The sequence below is a fragment of the Motacilla alba genome, chromosome 2 (assembly GCF_015832195.1).
Source record: "Motacilla alba alba isolate MOTALB_02 chromosome 2, Motacilla_alba_V1.0_pri, whole genome shotgun sequence".
NCBI lineage: Eukaryota > Metazoa > Chordata > Aves > Passeriformes > Motacillidae > Motacilla > Motacilla alba.
Window position 1 is genome coordinate 97,621,274 of NC_052017.1, and position 19,959 is coordinate 97,641,232.

Here is a 19,959-nt window from a genome sequence, read left to right on the forward strand (position 1 = left end):
TGTTTTGTGAGAAACACCTTCCTTAGTGGAATCTAAATGACATTTACATGAGAATAATGGCTCAAAGGCTGGAAAACTATGGTATTCCTTTGCAAAAAATAGAAATAAGTGAGTTGGGGAGAAGTTCCATTTAGTATCTTAGCATGCTTTTTATGTTGCAGATCAACAATCTGCATCTGCAGCTTAGTAGCAATTTTTCCACAGACTGGTGGAAAATTTCCTGACCACATCTCCTAATGCAGAGATCACTGCTGGAGTATACTTATTCATGTTTAGAACAAGAAGAAAAGAAAATGAAAAGAAAGATATTCTGGAAGCACAAGAACTAGGGAGCTTTACTTTAAGAACTTAAAATTATTCCTGATTTCTTTCTGACACAGTGATTTCCTGGAGCAATTTCAAAAATGTCTTCTTGTTTTATTATGATGCCCTCTATTGAAGACGGTGTTTTGTGAAAATTCAATTTGAAGTGGAGTTCAAAGCAAGGGGAAAAGTAGATTAAATGAATGCATTTTCTCTAAATAGAAACTGTGGTGATATGAAATTCCATTCATGATTGTTTTCCAATAAAGATCCATTAGTATGGTAACAAATGACAAAAAAGTGCACATGAACATCTCAACAACCGTGAAAAGATAGAACAATTAGGCTTTCATGGAGGAAATTCTACCTAAGACATGGAGATTCTTTTTTGCCTAACTGTAAGATAAGCACTTCTGTTATTCATTGACTCTTCCACTTGAAATGATGGGCTCTTCATTATATGACCACAAGATATGTAAATTGAAGAGGGAGGTGATACCAAAGAAGATACTTTCAAGTTATTTACTTTGAAATCTATTCAGAAAAGAGAAGAAAATGTGCAACTCGAACAAACTGGATGAAAATTATCATAAAAACCGTGCTGTTGCTGAAAAGCAGTTTCAGTTACTTTCACCGTACTAACAGTCTCTTCAGATACACACACAGCATCCAGATTTTTATTACAATACAAAAAAAGCCTCAACCTGGCCTCTATTTATATGTTCAAGTGTTTTTATACATGCAAAACTAGTACAGTGTTACCTAAATTGCAGCATGGAGTATTGCTTCTAGTTCTATCTTCTGTGTAATTTCAGAGAATACTCAAGTGTGCTAAAATGCATATTTATTAGAGATCTTTGCCCACTGCTCTTAATAGAACTGCTCTCTTAAAAAAAGAAAAAAAAAAGTTAAAAAAAGATCTGAATTCACTGTTGACAACTTTTTTTCTGCTGTAATAACAGAAGAAAATGCATTCACAGGCAAGACACAGTTGGCATTTTCTCACTGTAATCAACTAATTGTGCAGGCTCCTCTGTGTTTTATGTGGTATCTTTACTAAATGAAAGCTTGAGGTAATGAAATAGCAGAGACTGCTACTGGAAGTCAGTCAGTCACAAATTGGACATAAAGGTGTTCATCCTGTAGAAAACAGGTCTTGATGCTCCTGATAGGGCACTACTACTGACTGCCATATGTATGGGATTCAGGTCAAGTTGCCAATAAACAGTCAATGTTAGGAATATAAAAGTCATGTGACAATAGAAATAGCACCTTGAGTGGTACTTTTAATCGATACATTGACTACAAATTGCACAGGTGGGGCAAAGTGCGACCTACTGATCCCTCTAGAACAATTATTGGTAAATTAATTGTATGACCTGACAAATTATAATGTACAAATAGATCAGTTCTTATGTTAATGGCATCAAATAGTCAAATAACATCTTATTTTTCAGTTAATATTCCTATTTTTTTTTTTTTTTTCAGTTTGACCTTACCAGTGGAGTGTTGATTTTCAGCTACTTGTTCACTGAAGGGGACGGTCATATGGTGTTATTGTCCCTTTGACATTTGCTCTGTAAGAAGCAATGTGTGGTAAAGATTTCTGGTCTGAACTTTGATTAAAGAGGAGTCATATGTCAATAACAGTCACATGGTTTCAAAACAAGTAAAATCAAACTCCTAGAAGGATTAAACACTGAAATATTTAAAACAGCAGATGTCTAGCTTGATCCCTAGACATAGCTATAATTCAATGACTGAACAAAACCAAGGATAGTGAGTTGGAATAAAAAGTACTGAGCAGCAGTACTCACTACCTCATCAGAGGTTTCAGCTATAGTTCACATTATTTATTAAACTGTCAATCTGCCATAACTAGAATAGCATTAGATAGAGTTCCACAGCAACCAGCTCAGGATCTTTTGGGAGTGCTGCATCAGTAAGTCTTGAAATCATTAGCCAGATGCTTCAGGGTAAGGCAGTGGCTGCCAGTAAAGTCAGTGATAATTCTGAGTAATTCTGACTAAGTACGGACATGTTTTTTCTTTTCACACCGTAGAAAGTGGTAATCACCGTATGGAATAGAGTGACAATAGATTGGGAGTTTAAAATGGAAATGTCATCCATCCCTACAAGCATTGATAGTGACAGTGAAAACCACTGCTGTTTCTCTCAGGCTTTGAAAATGTCCTTGACAGAATAACAATCAGAAGACTGTTGAAAAGAGTCCTCCCTAAAGGTAATCTGAATAGTCAAGACCACACTGATGTGACTTTCTGCTCACAGGCAAAATCAAGAAATGTTCAGAAGATAAAGTCAAAGTCTATGTATGCTCCTTGCCTCTAACCATATTCATTAGTATTGGGATTCTGCAAAACCATCTATAGAGAGATTTCTGTTCAGGCAAGTAAATGGCTGCTCATTTTGAATTGGGAAGTTTTAGCAGTGAAGATGAAACATTTAGAACTACTTTTCTTACCTAAAATGGAACCAAACAAGGCAGTATTTTTGGACAGGTTTAGTTTGTTATTGTCTGAGTTAAAGAACAGGTATCATATCCACATAGGGAAAAGTATGCTATTCATTACAAATGGTTTTATCTCAGAAGAGTCTTATTGTTAGCAGTAAGCATGTTAAACCCATTGTAAAAATCGAAATTTAAGGGCAGTTCTAATATCACAGGAATACCAAATGAGGCATGCCTAGAAATGGAGTCACACAGAGGACAGCAATAGTCATTACAGTTCCTGGGAAAAGCAGCATAGCTGGGATGAAGATATGGGTCTTCAACAAATAGTGATTTCCCTGCAATTGTTCCTACCACTTCTCTATATGTCTGAGTCTTTTTTTTGAGCTGCCACAACAGCCAGTCACCCACAGGCTGTCTTTGTCCTCTTGGTACAAAACAGTTAAATGTCTTAAATAGTGAGTCTCAAAGCATTGCCTATAGCTGGTATCAAAGCAATGCTCCTGTGAGCTGAGCTGCACCAGACATCTGCTGCATATATCAAATAACCAACCATCCATAAGCTCTTTGTATGGACAGTTTAAATACAATGAATAGTTAAGACTGACCCATTAAACATTACTGAGACATTCTCAAGGTAAATCTTCAGTCATAGAACATCAGCCTCACACCATGAGATACAATTAAAGGTCATCTGCTATGGCAGAGAACATATGCTGATGTTATCAGACATATGGAGAAAAAAAAAGAAAATTACACTGAACACAAGGCAACAAAATAAAATAAGGATAGTGTAGGCATGCTGCATCTGTCACCTCCCTGGATGGGAGTGTGCTGCAAAAATTTAACAGAAATCCCACAAGTAAAACTACCCATGTTTTAAATGACAGAGGAAGTTTTTGATGGTGTAGAATGTGTCATCAATAGTAAAACACCTTATCAAAACCTGAAAAATGTTGGTTTCATTGTGAACTTCTTACTGGCAACACTACACTACCAAAACAAACAAGCAAACAAGTAATTAGTTTCAAATTATATCTACTGAAATACAGTAATCCCTGAGAAGGCCTCCCACAAATCTCAAGACAGTTTTCCACAGCAATTTTCTTTAAGGGAAATTACCCTGTGAGTTTAGCTCAGCACCAAAAATTATGAGATTGTTTCTAACAGCCACAAAGTAGACCAGCTGCATATGTTGCAGCTTTGTCATCAGTTTCACAGATGTTTGCAAATTGTAGGTGTCCCAGCTCTTTGATGGGTATTCATGTCTTCTATAGTCTAGGGACTGAATTGCACTTCTTTCTCTCTGCTCTATCGGTATGATATTATGTGGTGTCAGGAGATCATGAGGAAGGTGTCCTGGGGACATAGGTCACAGACAGAATAGGGATCTCACCAAACAGAGGTCCAAACCCCAGTACTTGATCAAGGAGGGCAGGGAAAGATCAGTGAGTGAAACTAGGTTAGAAAAGCTCCTGGTCTGGCTGGGAAGGGTCATGGGAATGATGAGCAACATGTGGGCATCTGGGCCACTAAAGTGCAGCATGGACCCGTATAGCACAACCCATAAAAGAGCCAGGACAAAGGGCCTGAACACCAGTGCGCTCCCTGCAGAAGAAATATTGGCTCACAGAGACTATTCCCAGGCCTTGTTCCAGGCTATTCTCAGTAAAGTAGCCCTCACCACCTGCATTCCAGTCTTGGGAGAAGGAAACAGGTTCAAAAGACCATTGGTGGGTGGCTGCTTTTCTGAACTAGATGAGACTTGAACCTTTACCTAACCATAATTCCAAATGAAATATTAATGCTTTTGTGAAGCTTACAGATAAGTCAATATTTGTCATTACTGGAAGCAAAGAGAAGGTGCGACTGTATGACTCTATAACCCAAGTGAGTACAAATCAGTCCTCCTTATTATTAGTTCATGTAAAAACTGTCCCCCTGTATCATAAGCCTGCAGAGATCCAAACTACTGAGAGCTAGCACTGCTTCCCTCCACTAGAAATAAATTTATATTGTGAAGAATACTCTTTAAGGGAAAAGCAATATGAGAAAATTGGATGCCTTGAATATAGACTGTATTAAATGTGAGAATATGACCTACATACTTCATCTAAAACACAGATTGTTTGCTCAGGTGCTTTTTAACTTTATCCAGATGTAGCTGAATTGCATTTCTCAGCTACCAACCATATTTGCTTGGTGTGTGAAAAACATCTCCTGTTTAGAATTAACACACAGAAGCCCCCCAGGAACCTGTTTACCTCTGCCTTGAAGGTACTCTTAATAGCAGGCATTAGTTTAGAATTACAGGACCAAACTCAGTCTCACAGAGTACATTTAATATTTCTATTAAAAACCTCAGATGTTCCTAATGTGTAGACAAATGGAGACCAAGACTTCATCATTGAGAAATACCACAGGAATAAAAACAGTGTTGAAAAATTGAGCCTACGCCATCCATTTTAAATTCCTTCTGCATATTTGAATTTGATGCCTTTTTGTATTAACCCTACAAAAATCTTTATGTGCTCTATATAAAGTTATATTATGAACACAGTGGAACATCTTGATGTAACTGATCACAGAATCACAGACTCATTTAGGTTGGAACAGACCATTAAGACCATCAAGTCCAACCATTAGCCATTAACATACTACCAGCTGGTTAAGATGACAATGGATTTCAATGCTGATCAAAATCACAAAAAGAAAAAAAGTCAGTCTAAAATCTAAATTCATATTTCAATTAATAGCAAGCAGTCTTTATATGAGGTTTTGATGATTTATAAAAATCACATTATAAAATAAGTAATTGCCTAGGAAATGAAATTAGAAATTGAGACAATAGTGGAATTATCATTATATATGTATAAAAAGAGTCAAATTCTCATACATTCTCATAAGATACTGAAAGGGTTTTTTGGTGGTTTTTTTATCAGTCATTGAACACACAGAATGTCACAAAAATTTTAGGGAAGATTATCAGCTACTGCACAGAATCAGATTATTATTAAGTTAGGGGTGATGTAAAAAAAAATAGCTTGTTGTTAAAAAACAATTTACTGCACATAGGATGGAACAGGAAACAAGGCTGATTTGTGATAATGAAGAATAAATATCTTCTTAGATATTCAAACTGTAAATGAGAGATGTCTGAGGAACAACATTTCAAAACAAAATTCAATGTACAGCATCCATGATGAAATACCTTGCAGTGCAGTCCATTGACTGGCAAACAGATTATGAGAACTGAATAATTTTCAACACAGAAAGAGCAGTCATCAATCTCTTTTCCTCATTGAAGTCTCTTAGTTTAAGCACTGAATAATCAAACAAGCCATTAAAAGTTGTGGTTAATAACAACTATTTGAAAAGCTCATGTGAAAGCAGATAGTGCTTCCATGTGACTGTCTGCTTTGTATATGTCCTGGTATCAATATATTGTGAGAACAGCATATGGTTCCTTTGATGGAAAGTAATGGAAAATGACAGACTGTTTGAAGATGTTGTGATGCCAATTTCATGAATAATGCATTAGGGTAACAGGTATAATCAGTGCAGTTTAATAGTCTGCAGCCTCCAGAGATACAACAGCAGCATACAGAGGAATTATCCTTGTACCAGGACCACCTGACACTTATCTTTTTTCTCCTTGATTTTATTTGATTACAACTACACCAAAATATGTTTAAAAATAGTCAGAAACAAAAATGTTACGTTCTGGGTCAGAATTAATTTAGTGTGAATGTTCTCTGCAATTTAACTTTTAATAATAAGCACAAATTTCAAAATCCCCTTTCTCTGTTTTAAATTGAACATAGGCTTTAGAGATCAAAATTTTATAGGAAGAACAATTTTATGGTTGTCATTCATGCACTGAAATAATTTTCTATAATGTGGAATGCCTTTATGCCATTTCAAATTATACAGCACACTGCACATATACCAAAATTGTTTTTAATTTGATTATTTTCCTATACCAAACACAAGTCTAAGAATAAATTAAAAAAAAACCCTGTCTTGCAGAATGCTGCTGAAAGATTTTGCATGAAGAGTGTGCTGATTTGAATTTAATGATAATAGAAACGCTCTGTGAAAGAGATTTACACTTAGGGACACGTAATCCTCTTGGCACTCAGGTCTTACATTATGATGTCATGACTCCATAACAATGAATATGAATTAGAATAAATGACTTGGGACACAGGATTACAGTCCCAGTACTTACTCTTGTACTCAGGAAAAGATGCCTATGTTTCTGAGTTAAAAGTTCCATTTTCTACCTGACAAATGAGCTTCAGTGATGTATGTCCAGACTTCAACTTTATGAATGTTTTCTGATTGCTATATCTCTGCTTCTGAAAAGACATCTTGGCAGATCTCACTTTAAAAAAAATGTGCGATGGCTTTTTAAATAGCATTTTACAAGTCAAAAAGGCAGTGAGTATTAATTTTGTATGTGTGTGGACATATAGCCATGTATATTCACATAAATACACATCCTACAAATAAGAAAAAGCAATGGTAATCTAGGATGGATTAATGTAGGAAATATTTTTGAAGTGTAAAATAAGGTGCTCTAAAAAAAATCAAGTCAGTCATCACAAATAAACTGTTATGGAACACTATTGCTCATTAAATGAAATATTCTGTGTTATAATAATCTGTTCTGGTCTTTCCACCTGTTCTTCACTGCAGTTCTAATGACCTGTAAGAATATTTCATGTTGTGCAGCTCTTAACCAAAAATCCATTACAATGTGTTGAGGCCAAATTGCTATATTTTACATTTATAGCAACTTCAGAATGTGTAGGATTTTTAGCTCTGAATTCTTAGAACCGCAAATGCTATCATTCATTATTGGAAACACAATGTTTCTTATGATGAAAGTATTTCTTATTCATACTTTACTTCATACAGTTAGTAAAAGTCTAGTCTTGTAAATAATTATACATTTGAACATGAAAAGTAATAGTTGATCCTTTCTAAACTGGCCTTTGTACATATATTTCATTCACACCTGGGAAATTTTGAGTGCAGGAAAGGTGATTTCAGTCATAATCTGCAACTTTTTTTTTTTTTCCCCACAGGTTGTGTAAACACGTTGGGACCTTTCAGCTACTCAGGCAGTTTGAATCCATCCTTTTATTAAAACCTCCCTTGTCAGCCCCATCTAACACTCAAGTACCCTCTATCATTTGTATGTCAGCCATTTCTGACAGAACTGTAGCTGATTTTTATTGTTATTTTTTTCTTTCTTGGCAATAAAGATTTTCTAATGCTGCAAAGTTCTGATGTGTTTCTACCAAGACGAAAACCAGAGCAGGTACAGGAGTGGTTGTCAGCCTGGAAGATTACGTTTATTAGCAATATTTCATACTGCTTAGTTGATTTAGAATTACTGCAATATTCCTTATAATCTGTTGGGTTTGTTTTTTTCTGTTGGATTAAGGAAATAAATCAACAAGGGACAGATTGAATTATTTCCCCATCTATTGTATTGGTTCAGTTTCTGAAATTTTAAAATTACTACAGAATTCTATCACTTGCCTGAACTTATTCAACAGTAAGGGGGAAAAAAAGCCTAAGAGTATCAATTGCAGCTTCCAGTGGTGCTAAAGCAGCATAGAACTGGTGTAATGTACAGTTAGCATCAAAATAGCTGAGAAAATTTTAAGTATGACCAACTGTTTGATATTCACTGCTGTTTAGCTCCTATCATCCATACACTGTGCATGAATATCAGAAGAAAGAAATAAGAATGCAAAACATAGGTAAGAGCGTTCATGGGACCATAGAGCTTAACACAAGGAATTCTGCCAGGTCAGATTTAAGCATGGAGTCAAAAGCTCTAATTGCCAGTTTGGAGTTTGAGGTAAGTGAAAACAATTTTTCTAGGGCAACCTTAGATCAATTATAAAATACTTTAAAAATATTGTTATGTGAAGCATTACTGTTGAAACTCTACTGTCTTGTTGGTTTAGAATGACCAGAAACAAGATAAAGAATTCTATTCACAATGGACTTCTTTTGAAATCCCCTGCAAAAAGTTGTATGATCACCTACAACACTGTTACATTAAGTTTCAGGCATAAATAACAGCAGAGAAGAACATAGATGGCTTTTGACAGATGAAGATTTACGAACCCATTCCCTTTTGTCAAGTGGCTACTGGGGTGTGCAATATCACACAGACCACTCATTATGATGTGGACATTGCTGATTCACATTGACAACTTGGGCCGACCTCAAAGATTGCCATTCTTTGGTTGTGGGTTCACAAACTATCAAGGGAGATTCTTCAGCTCCACGTCTCAGCATGGAAACCTGTAAGCAGAGACCAGAAGGAAGTTCATGACATAACCACCAGAGTTGGTAGGGGGATTGGTAATTCTAAACTTGTGTCGATGCATTGCAAGCATCAATGATTCATAGCCAACCAAATTGTGGTCAGAACAACTGCAGGAACTTTATATGCTGTACTGCTGTGGGAGGGCTAAAACAGCCCTTTGCAATGCCCTTGGTGGTTTTGAAGGTGGATGTGGCAGGAGTGTATGGAGAAGCAATAATTTTCCACAGCAGGCCAGGACAAAATTGTCCCGTGGAGCTGGGTAACCAGCTGGCTCTAGTAGCCCTTTTATGCATGAGCACACACTCATCTGACATTTTCTCACCTGGACAATTCAATAGCCCAACAGAAACTGTAAATAATGTTATCTGCTCTGGTCAACATCCTTGTTTAGTTTTGCCTTATCTTAGTGTATTTTTTGTCTTTACCTTCTCACTTCTGGGTGCAAGGGAAGTCAGACTGTAGATGGCCTGACTATCTTAGCTTTCCATGTGTCCTACAGCAGGGAGGAGATTGGATGGAAAAAGCAGTGAAGCTCTTCCTTTATCACCAGAAAAATATGTGGTAAGATGAAAAGTCTCAAAGATCTGTTAAGACACAATGAACTCTTCTGTTGCTTGTACAACAGCAACAGCCCTCTGACTCTCAGGAGGAAAGATTCCTATAGGGAGTACAGACATAGACTCTTTCTTTTGTTGACTATTTCCAGGGATGACTGATTGAATAAGAACTGTGAATAGTATGATTCATCATCTGATGAATATCCCTTATGCTTTCCTTCTCACAGTGACATAGAGGCCACAGCTGCAGGGGCTGCACAAGGTTGAGCTGCCAAAGATATTCCAGCAAAGAGAGGATTTAATGAGGCTGGGTTATGTAATGTGAAGGAGAGGAGTGCCACAGAAAGATGACTGAGATGGCCTGTGGAAATGTCACTGTCCCACTAGCCTTCACCAGCTGAAGAGGGAGCAAAGAGCTCCGGCCAGAGCAGTGGGAAAGACCTTTGAATACTGTAATCTGTCGTGCTGGAGAAGGCGAGAACCTATGTTCACCACATCTATGAAACATAGTCTGGTACAGGTGCCCTCGGGAAATTTAATTCCTCTTTTATGCTCACCATCCAACACCAATGTTGAACAAACTGGTTCTAGTTGGTTGACAGCTATGAACTGGGATTCTGGCACAATTTGAGTCAAGTTATGTTGGTGTCCTCTTGATCCATCCCAAAGTTACAAATACTGGAAAGCCAAACACTTTGCAGAATGGGTCATTTGTATCAGCGTAGAATAAGTCATTGAAAGGGCCCAGGGTTCTGGTCAGGCTAGGGGAAAAGCCAACCATGCCTTGTAATATCCACCCCCTTACCAGGATGTAAGTGCTGTGGATGGGTGTTGTGACTACTTTCTTCCCCTTTAAATGACCCCAAATACACACCAGCATTCAGGAGCTGATAGATTAAGGACAGTGGCCCAACAACTAGTGGCCCAGTGAAGCAACTGTGGTTTTTCTTTGCCGTTGAGAACATAGTTTCCTTAAACTAGAGATAGCTTTGTTCCCTTTTCTTTTCACACCTGCCAGAAGAATGTCATAAACGCTACATATTAAAAAAAAATCTTTCAGATTTTTCTTAACATGGCATGACAAGAATGATAATTTCCTTCAGACATTTTCACTTCTCTGCAAATGAAAACTGAAGTTCTTCTGGTTTTTGTTATTTGGTTTTTGGCGAGGCTTTTTTTGAGGGCGGTAATAGGAAAAAGAAAAGAGATAAGAAGAAACAAAATAGGAATAAATTAAAACAGAAAAGAGAAAACAGAATTAAAGTATACAATGCTTATGATCCTGGCCTCCTTTTCTCTTCTCCTAATACCCAAATTTAGTCTTATTATAGAGTCTCTGTACTTTTACTTACACATAACCTCATTAATGAGTTCATTGTTGTCTAAGTTATGCACTTTGACTTGGAATTCCACATAATTACAAGGTTGGGTATATATGAAGATGTCACAAACAGGGAGAATTGTCTTAAACATCCTCTGGAGAACATTTTTAAGAGAAGTAGGTAAATTATTTCAGAGTTATGTGGATGATAACAACACTAGCAAAGAGAAAGCGGACAGGATGAAACAAGACACAGAAATGAGTGTAATAGGACAACATGAAGAGGAAAGTTAGTTTTCAACATAAGAAAGATGAAGGAGGAAGATAATAGGGAAAGAGAAGAGACAGTTCAAAAATTGTGATTGAAGAGATGTGTGGATTGCAATTAGTGAATGGTAATTAAGGTGGTGAAAGACTGCCTGTATGTATTTAACACAACCATGAAAAATATACACTAAAATCTTGCAGGGGTTGAAGTATAGCTAAGGGTAATTGAGAACATGTACAATAATTTGTCAAACAAGGACAGAGAGGAAAAGATGTAAAATACCCATGTGAGAAATCCTTTGGTGTAAAAGAGTTAACCAATGGCTCTTCTACTATAACTCCCTGCTCCAGGAGACTGCTCCAGGAAAAAGCTGGCACAATATGACCACAATTTCCAAGGAAAGCCTGCAACCTTATTCAGCCAGACCTATTCATTAATCATTACAAATAGGTTTCTGTAAATAATATAATTCTCCCCTTACTTTTTGGAAAGCAGAACAGCTCAGAGCACAAAAATGCACTAGCTGCATATTTTGAAATTATCATACTAGAGGTAAAAAAAAAGCTGAAGCTAATATTTGGAGTTAGCGGTTGGATTTTTGGTTTGTTTGTTTGTGCTTTCTTTGCTTAGAGCTTTTTGGGGGGGTGGTGGTGAGGTTTTTTTGTTTGTTTGGTTTGATTTTTTATTTATTTGGGTTTTTTTCTCACAGGCATTGTAGTTATAGTCTTGTCTTTGGGCACCAGAGAAAATTTATCTAGAAAAACACTTTAATTACATAGATACTCCAATTTTTAACACTGTTAATTTAAAGTACTAACAGGATGTTGCCGTCATAGAACATAGAATCTTTGAATCATGGAATATGCCAAGTTGAAAGGGACCTATCAGGATCAAGTTTCACTCCTGGCCCTGTGCAGGACAGACTTGGAGTGACACCATGTGCCTGAGAGTGCTGTCCAAACACTTCTTGAGCTCTGTCAGGCTTAGCGCTGTGACCACTTCCTTGGGGAGCCTGTTCCAGAGCCCAACAACTCCACAGGTGAGAACACTTCACCTAATACCTGACTTAAACCTCCTGACTCAGCTTCATGCTGAGATGTATGCATGTAATCTCAGAGTTTTTCCTTTTTTTTTTCAAGTTGAAACTAGACAAACAAGGTTAAACACTCTAATTTAGTTCTGCTTCTAAATCACAAGCTGCATTTTTTTTAAATTTCTATTGTGAAAAATTCTCCCTATTCAAGATGTTGTCTTCTGTTACAAAAAGCACTTGAAGAAAACTCAGGGCAACGAAACAACCAAGGTCAATCAACAAATACCTGACATCTCATATTTTGCTTCCTGTCCTTTGATAAGGTTTCACATGCATTAGCTGCGCTGCAATGAAGATCAATGCCACCTGAGTTGCAATTCTGAAATCACTGGCATTATACTGGGACGTGTGATCCATCAGATCTATTTTGGCAGAAGAAATAGAAGATCTGGAGGGCAAACAAGAATTTAGTTTTTTTCTCCTTTTTTTCAGAAAGATTAAACCTTTTCACATTGCTGTTATGTATGCAGGATACTCAATGCAATCTGATGGAAGTTCATATCCTCTCTTATCTGTTTTCTATATTAGCATACACCCCTCTAGGGGTTCCAAATTCAATACAATTCTCTGTGGATCTCAGACCTTTTCAGATCCTCAGACCCGTTGTGACAGTTCTGTACTTGCACGATTCTCATTCCTTTGTTTGTTTAATAATTAAAAATTATTTGCTTATTCCTGCATTGTCCAACTATGCACAGAATGTTCATTTAGCATGTTTAATTATATAATACAGATTTGCACTATGACTTAAAGAGGAAGAAATTACCAAAACTCAAGACAGAACAATTTATCTTCAGGTGAATACTCTGGAAAGGAAAAAAAACATAGAGTATTCAGGGGAAAAACACCAAAAAATTAAAAAAAAAATGCAAGAACAAAAAAGCCCAAAAACAAAACATAAAACTCCCCAAAAATCTGTTTTAATGAAAAAAAAAAGGGAATTAGAAGTCTCTCTTATTCTGTCTCAGTTTATCCCTTTGTACTATTATCAGTATTTACAATTCCCTATGTTCTGGAAGGTCTGTTAGGAAACATTAATTTCAAAACCACTTCAGCAGTTAATTTTCTAAGCTTGCCTAAGGATTTTAACACTGCTCTATAATATGAAGTAGGGTATAGATCTAAAATAGTAAAGAAATATTTCTGACCGAACAATAGAAAAGTTGACAAAATATTAACACAATCTTGTATTTATATTTATAACCACTGCTATTACTGCTGAATTTTTATTGACTCAGTAAAAATAGCTGATATTTTCAGCATTATATCTGATGAATTTATATTCACAATTCTGCTCGCAGTACAAGAACCACAATTTATGTATTCTAGCACTTAAGTCCATGGGTAGCACTATCTGTAAATATGAGCCGTTATGCTCCAAAGTTATTCTACAGATTTTTTTCCATTGTAATTCTAATACCAACAAATGTGCATGCACAAGGACAATGCTGTTTGTCAAAAATGTAAGCAGATTTTGATTGTCTTGCACGAAAATTTGCGTATGTTGAAGCATCATAATAAAGATAGTCAACAAATATAGTATAATTTAAACTACAGACAACTACAGACTTAAACTACAGACTCACTATTTGTTGTTAACCAGATTTACATACAAGGAATAAATCCTTTACATGTATGTTCGCTCCATTGAAACAATCCTGCTTTAGTAGGTAACAGCTCTGAAAACTAGTAGAATGGAGCTCATTTCTTTTTTTCTGGATTACCAGAAAAACTGGATTACCTCATATTTATTCTTGATTTTGACAATCCATAGTGTGTTATCAGATTAAAATACTTAACTGTGGGTATACACAAGTTATTGTACAAAACCACGAGTATAATCATTCAATCAAAAATGCCAAGGATGAATTTCACTGAATAGTTTATAACTCATGATACAGTTAGCATTAACCTAACATTTCATAAAGTGTTACATACTTGATGACACAGAGTTTCTCCTGCTGTCATTTAAATATTGCTTTATGATTCATTCTATCATTATTAGCATACATCACAGATTTTGGCTGTAAATAGGTGAATAAAATGAAAACTAAATCATGACTCAAGTTTTCTATGAATACAAAGTTAAGATGTATAAATCTTGAATACTCTGAAGCAAATTTAGGACAGTTGTAATTATTTGTTCAATGGTTTTTTTCTTCAATTCTTTTATTTTTAAATACATATAACAAAAATCTAAGGAATTATATGTACTCATAAAATGGTATCTATTTACATATTGGGTTTTTTAAATTATTATTTAAAGAATGATATAGAAGCATTATTCATCTCTTTCAAGTGCAAAATGCTGTTCCTACTGGACAATATATAATTGATGTAGTAATTGAATGTAAAATGCAGTTCATATTTTTAGTTAAAAATTGACTATATTTGAATAGATGTTTTTTTGGTATGCAGCTGCACACAGAAATATAAAGCAGTTCTCAGTATAAATCTTGAAAAGAATGAATACTGTCACAGCTGGGATTAAATTAGAACACTGCTTAATAAAACATCAGAGATGTTGTTACAGCTGCCCCAAAATGGCACCATCCAGTGAAGCTCACTTCCAAAAAAATTATTTACTGCTTTTAAGTACAATTTCTCATGCTCAGCTTTTTTCCTTCTCCAAACACAACACGTAAAACATCAAGAAATAAGAATTAAAGACTACCATGAATATAATCTTTCTGTTTAATTGCAATTCCAAATTCTCTAACAACTATAAATCTCGATGATTTTGTTTGTTTTCATGCAGTAGAAAAGAAGCTACTAGCAGTGCTGAATATCAAATGCAATACCTACTCCAAATAAATCTAAATAGTGTGGAGTGGGTGGCAAGTACCAGTCTTTCTTTCCCATAGCCAAAAATCAATTTGCTGCTCAGGAAACATTTTTCATACTGTGAGATTCACAGTTTAAGTCCTTTTATTTTCCACAATATGAGGACAAGTTCCCATCTTGGACTCCTTGTTTGTTTTGGCTTGCTCTTTTAAGGAGTAATTCATTTGCAACATTCTTGAAAATGTACCTAGAATGCACTTTGAGTCTTTGAGTTACTTTTTCATTCATTATCAACCAATGTGCAACACTAACTTAGTGTCTGTCCATTACCTAGAATATACTTTGTATAGATTATGGAAAGCTATTTTTAAATCTGTTGCTCTCTGTCAGTCTGGATCATATGGATTTTTTTCATCTAGAAGGTACTTCACCCTAAAGCACAAATGTAGTTTGGGGATTTTTTTGAGGGGGGGAGCAAATTTTTGGTAGTGGTGATTTTTATTTTAAAAAACATGACCAAAAAAAAAAAAAAAGCCAAAAAAAACCCCCAAAACAAACCAAAGCAAAACTGAAAAAGCCAAACAAACAAACAAACCTCTAACAACAGGCAAAGAACAAATCCCCCCCAATAAAAGCAGCATTTATCTATTCAGTGCTTTTTAATGATGACCAGATAATTCATATCTTCAGACTACTTTCAGAATTAAATAAGTATGTTAAGAGAGATGCATTTGATGAAGGTATTTGAAAGCCAAGAAACTTCAGAAGATTAAAATAAATATTAATATTTCCAATTTTAAAGTTAAGTCAACCTCATAGTTGTTTGTGACATTATATTCATACTATCTCTTGTTTCTTTCCTTATTGAAAAAGAAATATATTTTTGGTTCAATTTTTAAATACTTAAAAATTGGGAAAAAAAAGTGAATGCAAAATCCATTATTTGTGGTTTCTTTCAAATTTATAAGCATTGTGATAACTTTTAAAAAATAATAGTAATTACAGCAAAATTGGTCACAGGTGCATTTACAGCCTATTGTCCAAATGAACAAGCAAATGGCAATTACAGAGAAATATGCAACCTGCTTTTTCAATACCTGAGTGTGCTACACTGCAAGAGTTCCATTAATAAAAATACATTAGGTAATGTAGTTTAAATGCCCACAGAAATAAAGACCAAATTGTACTAAATGTAAGTTAATGACATAATTCTAATTTTTTCAGGTTATACATTTTAAAGTGTACTAGCATACACTGAACATTTGCTAAGCTATTATTTGTGCAAATTTCAACATTTTTTGCAAGGAAAATCAAATGCTTGACTACTAGAAGGAGCTCTTGAGGATTCACAATTAATAGGCACGTTTGATAGCATCATTATGTTTACTATACTTTAGCATACTCCTAGTCCTCATAATTAAATGTTAAATATCACCTTTGTCTAGAATAGTGAAAGAAAGATTTTAGGATAAAAACATAAAATAATAAACATTGATTTAACCTTCACTTTAAGACACCCTTGCATTCAACAGCAGAACAAATGACCAATTGTAAGTATGTATAATGTGAGGGTGTGTAATCAACAATAGTTGTCAGAAATATCATAAATAACTTGTTTCAATATTGAAGCAGTATGGCATATTTTTTCCTCACCTGTAATCCATACTCTGCCCCAACACCTTTCCTTAAACTTCACTGAGAAATGAAAAAGACACATGTGTATAAAAAATATATATGTGCCTGTGCATGGGTATGTGTACTCACAATATACACAGGCACACACACACACAGAGCTCCAAATCTGCCTTTTTAGCAATTTAACACAACATTGTGCACTGATGTACCTAAACCTGCTATACTTCAGGCTGTGTGCCACCAAGCTTACCATCAACTTTCATGAATATATTAGGATAGGACATAACAGAAGTTTTAAACAATAATTTCAAGGCTTCATTGCTTTGGCACTACATGGTTTCATTTGCAGCCTCAACATTACTCTTTAATCTTACAATTTTTTTATCATTCTCATTGAGAAGTTCTATGATAGCATTTTCGAATTCTTTCATTCTGGGCCATTACCCCCAACAGTTTACTCACCCTCTCTAAAGGCCAGGTCTCCTCTGAGAAATAATTTATTTCTTTTACCCAAAATAGATTTCTTAATATTGCCAATATTCCCACTTGGAGTGGTCAGGGAGTAGGAAAATGGAATTTTTTCACTGAGTCTCCAAGTGTCTGACAATTAATTAGAAACCTCATGAAAAATGTTAGGGCTAATGAAGCTTTACAGGAAAGGTGAACTGAAGATTCAAAAAAAGAAAAAAATTGCAAATTACAGAATCCATCACTTATGGTTTTACCCTGAAAACATAAGGCAGAATGAGTTCAAAGTGAAGAAAATTATGATAGCTAAAGGTGAAAGAGTGGCTAGCATTGCAAGAGTCAAGTGCACTCTTAAATACGAGAAAAGAACTGAAAACCTTAGAAACATTAAAAATGGTCTCTTCTGAGATGGAGAACAAGCTTCAAATTGAACCATCTCATACTGCTCTTGATTTTTTTCTTTCTGTTATCATTCTGTTATCATCTTTTCTCGCTGTGATCACAACAGAAGTTAATGGAAGGAAATGTGACCTATCCACCAGATAATAAGTATATTTCAATCCCAGACAGATTATATGGCACACAATAAAGAGAGTTACAGTCAGGTGGTCTTTAGAAATGTAATGAAATGTTGGAAGAGTGATTTTCCTTGTAAGAAGGAAAGTGTTGCATTGGAGAAAAAAATAAAATCAATTGCAGTAATTGCAATATAAGCATAATAATAAGCTTCAGTTTTAACATTGTGTTTAAGTTGTCCATCTAAAATTACCATATCCAGCTAAATACCAAAAAAGTAAAAATAAATATGAAAAAAAAACCAGTAAGAACATCTGTGTAGGATTTCTATAATTGTCTCATGATGTAAGAGCAAAAAATCAGGCAAAAGGAGAAATTAAAAGATAAAACAGTTCATCACTGAAGAAAATAAACTCTTTGACAGTACAAAACACATTTTAGCAAAACAGCTTTTTCTAAAATCTTCAGTGTAACATAGTCATCAACCATGAAATAAGCTGATCTGATAAGTCATGACATGGCCTAAAAAAGAAACCAAAACCCCCCAAAACTTTTATCATAAAAAAAATGTGACACATATTTTAGGAAATATGCTGTTAAGCTTTGAAGAATTATGTAATTATACATCTTGAGGAGGATAAAAAATATGGCTTTCAGGATATTCTGGTCAATGTTATCTCCTCAGTTTCAGACATTCATTAGCCTCAAAGAAGTCAAAGACAGAAAGATTCCTAAGTTATCTTATTTTCACCCAGGGTACCTGTAAGTTTTATATTAGAAAAACCCTCTTGAATTCATACGTGGCATTAAATATTTATGTGGCTGTGTCTTCTTTGTGATGTTATCACAGAGGCACATTTGCCTTTTCTTTCTCCCATGCTCTCTCTCCTTCTGATTAACACTATTTTTTCAAATTAAAAAGAAAAATTCAAAATTAGAACAAGTTATAGGTTTTATTATTACTAGTTATATTACAGGTATGTTGTAATTATAACAAGTTTAGTTTATAGGCTTGAAAAAAATTGAGAATAACTAAAAAATTAAACAAGCTGATTTCTGAGATTTTGTCAGACTTCTAGTTTTTAAGTCCACATAAATATTTGTATTTAAAATTCACTGTAAAATAATACACAAGATAAAAGAAAGCTATACAAGAGAGGAACTGATTAAAGACATCTCTAGTTTCTGAAGGTGACATTTTCCAGCTATGGGGAATTCCCAGGGAATCAATGGAAGCCTCCTCTAGAAGTCCTTTGAATGTTAATCTGAGCAGGACTTGTAGAACACGTGTGAAGCATTCAAAGATTACTTCAAGAACATGTATCCAGTTATCTCATTTGACTAATTTGTAATGGAAGACATGACTCCCCTTTAAAAGAAAAATATCTGCACCAAAACTGGGCCTGAACTACAGCCATCTTGCACTAACAGGTCCAGTTAAACCCTGAGATATTAATCATGTGAGTGAGTTGCTGTTAACCAGGAAAAAAGATCTTGATATGTCTTAAGAAACCCAAAATCAGAAATCACTTACATCATAACTCTTACCCTTTCAACTTAAGACTTTCAAGGAAATGCTCCCCGTGTCGAGATCTACTGCATGTCTGAGCTCGCTGCATGACAAAAAGGTCAATCAGGCAGAAGTTTTCAAAAGCTGTTATAGTTCCCACCTATGGTTTGTACCTAGATTAGTCATGGAAACCAAAGTGGTGCAGATGAGCTGTTTAACAGCTATGTTAAATTTTAATGCATGATGTCAGGTCAGCTGCTCTAGGATGGTGTGTACTTTTGAGATGTGGTAAGATTAATGTAACCATTGAAGTCTAGAAATAGAAATGAGAAAATTTATTCTCATTTGTATTGAAAGCCACAGAATGTTCTCAATCACTGAAAAAATTATAAAACAGAATCATAGAATGACAGAATGGTTTGTATTGGAAGGGGTGTTTGAAATTATCTATTCCAACCCCCTTGCCATGGAAAGGAACAACTTTGATGAAATCAGGTTGCTCAAAGCCCTATTCAACCTGATCTTGAACATTTCAAATCATGAGACATCTACAGTTTCTCTGGGCAACCTGTTCCAGTGCCTCACTATACTCATGTTAAAATTTCTTTCCTTATAGCCTATAAAAATCTAATCTAAATGTGTCCTCTTTCAGTTTGAAATCATTAACCTTGTCCTATCA